Here is a 3,645-nt window from a genome sequence, read left to right on the forward strand (position 1 = left end):
CCCGCCGTGTGCGGGGACAGCCCCGGGGCTGGGCAGGGTCTGGAGCGCCTGTGCTGTGAGGAGCGGCTGAGGAGCTCAGCCTGGAGCAGAGAAGGCTCAGGGGTGACCTTATCACTCTACAACTCCCTGCCAGGATGGTGTAGCCGGGCGGGAGTCCGTCCCTTCTCCCAGGGAACAGCGACAGGACGGGAGGACGCGGCCTCAAGCTGCACCAGGGGAGGTTTAGGTTTGACTTTAGGAAGAATTTTTTTCACCGAAAAGGTGATTGGACACCGGAACGGGCTGCCCGGGGGGTGATGGAGTCACTGTCCTTGAAGGTGTTTAGGGGAGGACTGGACGTGGCACTCGGTGCCGTGGTCCTGCTGACATTGATTTCAGCCGCAGGGTGGACACGATGATCTCAGAGGTCTTTTCCAGCCTAACTACAAATGTGATTCCTGCGTGTTCTGGCCACTGACTTGTCACAGTTTAGGAAATGAACAATTTATCTCTTTGTGCAACGGTTTGTTATTGGAAGTATTCCGGATGTACGATACTAATGTTTTAAATTTTTACCAAAGTACCTCTTATGATTTATTAAGCTGTACTTGTACCAGGTAATGGAAAATGTTACCTCTGGGTTCCCTTTCATTCATTTTCTGTAGGAAACGCTTGAAGTTATTTTGTCAACAACAGATGTTAAACTCCTACTAAATCTTCAAATGAGGCAGAATTTAAGTACCTATAAATTGAAGTCACAACAGTCCCCTTATTCGATGTCTTCATTCAGAAATTACATATAGATAAAAATGAAAAAATGAATGCTCGTGTTATTTAACAAATCTTTGTTGAACAACCTTTTGTGCAAATTAAGTTCTGAATCCTAAAAGATTTGTTACACCATTCTCTTTTTTTTTTTTCAAAGTGCACTTGGAAGTGCACTTCAAAATTACCTGAAGTAATACTTTCATTAAGTAGTTATCAGTTGACAAAGGGTAAAATCTATGTATTTAAAAGTAAGAAGTAGACATGCACAGAAGCCTTAAAGCACACTTTGGACTGGTAATTGCGTGCATGTCTAAGTTATGTTATGCTGCTGTTGCAGTTGATACCAAGATTTTTATTAAAAGAACAATCTTAAATAAAACTATATATTTTTGATTATACTGTCTTTTGTGACAACACTTTTATTAGCATAAAATATAACAGGATTGACTTTGAGGTTAATAGATGAACGCAAGCTTAACTTAAGACTACAGAAACATTTTGGTGGGTGTATGGAAAAAACCTATATTATTTTCACCTAACCTTGAATTCAGCACTGCAACAAAATTTTAATCAGGGCTGTCAGGTTTGCTGTGGTAAACTTGTACAAATACACCCAAAACCCACTGTGTGGGTTCCAGAATTAGTGAAGGCAAATTCAGTGTGTCTCATTTCTGGAAGGAAGATGAGAGGGATAACAAATACAGCACCTGCAGTGGTTTTTAGGGATTTCTTGGCATACCTAAACCTCAGTGCTTGTTGGTTGAGGTCATGGAGATGTTAAAGCTTTGCACTTAACACATCCCCTCCCCAAATAAAAAGCAACCAAGGGAGCCAAAAGTGACCTTACCTGGATTCTCAGTCATCCTCCTGCCTCAAGGCACAATAAACTATTATAAAAACAACCTCAAAGGATGTTTGCATAACCTGTTCTTAAAGCCCTAAACAGAGATTCCACTCATTCCTCAGGCAGTCTAGTCTAGTCCTTAACACTCTTTTTTCCAATGTCTGGATTAAATACCTTTTGCTGCAGTTTAGCTGATTTATTCCAAGTGAATATGGACAATGTTCTCTTTTTGCAGCACCCTTTTGCACAAATTGAGACTGTTACCATATTTTTGTTCAGTCTTTCTCTTTTGGGTTGTTTTTATTAAAAGCACAAATTATATATTTTCTTTTAATCAGTTCTGAAATACAAGACTTTTTGGTGCTGTACCCCTTTAGCTCCCACCCAATCTTTTCACAACTTCCCAAAGTTATCTTGGTGGACACTCTTCTGATCTCAGCCTGTGGATGCCTTCTCCAGCCTCATGAACTTGCTGTGTTCTGCTTGGGATCCACTCTGCCCACTGGTTTCTTTTCTGCAAGTTCATGACAACAATTACTCTTCTCTGTACAGTTGGTTTCTTGCTGAGTGTTTGTAGAATCATCATCCCCCTGTTGCAATGATTTCAAACTCTACTCTTGCTTCTCCTCTTTGCAGCGCCTCCCAGCCAGGGGTCAGCTCCAGGTTTGTAAGTGTGGTCTCTAAGCCTTTTGCAAACAGATTACAATATAGAAGTGTACAAGGAATTTTGTTTGATGGAAATTTAGTATTTATCCATTTTGATATAAACTGGTAATAGTGGTCCTTGAAGTACAACCAGTTTTGCATCAAATTGGTGGATTTTCTGTCCAGATCAAATCTCCATATTTCTTACAAAAATGTCAGTGAAACAGAAGAGCCTTGCTGAAGTGAAGATCTTCAATTTATTTATGTTTGTAGAACCAGACATAGAAAACTAGGTTGGTTTGATAGACTGCTATGAACAAATCATGTTGGTTGGTATTTATAACTTTGTTACTTTTCAGGTATCTACAAATATTTTTGAATTCATCTGGGAATTTTAGTCAAGTTGACTGGATTCTAATTTCCTGTTTGTTTGATTGTTCTGTTGTTTTGGTTTTTTTTCTAAACTCTGTCCTGTACTAGTCTCTTGACACATCTGCCAGTTTTCAAAATAAGTGTTGTTTTCTACCATTAGGTTCTGAAATTTGTGGAAAGGTTTGATTAGGAAATGGTAATAGACTTCCAAAGAGGAGAAATGTTTGGCCCATATATTAGTATTTAAACAAGTACAGACCTGTGCTCCTGTAAATTGGTTTTTGTCTACTTTGTATGTGAGACAGCTGGAAGCTGTGAATATCCTTAGATTTGTCACATTTTCCCCTGGGCTTTGTTCCTTGGTGGGGTTTTTCTGTGTAAATTATCCCAGTTCCAGCTTCTGTGCCCAGTCCATTCCCAGCCTGACACAGAAGCACAATGCAGGAGCAAACACCAGCTTCCTCATCTCTTTAATGGCTTAATACAGTTAGTACCTGAATTTTAAAATTAATTAAAACTGCAGTTTTAGTGTGTTAGTGTGTGCTCTGTAAAAATAAAGGGGTATTCAGTGTTTTTAAACATAGAGAAGTGGTTCTTGCCTCTTCTCTGTAAGGAAGCCTGGCTAGAGCATTCAGCTAGAATCGACAGGCTGTCCCAGTTTCCTTCTCTTCACACAGCCACCCATTTGTCCATATCCCCTTCTAAGAAAAAGAGATGTTGGTTCAGGAAAAGGGGAGGGGTTTGGGGTGCTGCAAGGTCACCTCCAAATACAGTCTCCACAGTTAAACAGAACCCTGTCTCATTTGAAACATATGTCTCTTTTTTATTGCAAATATCTATGTATTTCTCTGCTTAACATATTGCTTCTTTAAAAACTGACTTTGCAGTCTGTGTTTTTACTCTTTAGTTAACAACTCTAAAACTTTTCTTTGTTTGCTTCTGAAATCCAAGTTTCTAGTACAGATTTTTGGATCTACTTTGGGGGCTGACTACATGAAAGCTAGTTATTACAGGAATATATGATGCAGTGACTCAGT

This window comes from Geospiza fortis, unplaced genomic scaffold (assembly GCF_000277835.1).
Source record: "Geospiza fortis unplaced genomic scaffold, GeoFor_1.0 scaffold171, whole genome shotgun sequence".
Classification (NCBI taxonomy): Eukaryota; Metazoa; Chordata; class Aves; order Passeriformes; family Thraupidae; genus Geospiza; species Geospiza fortis.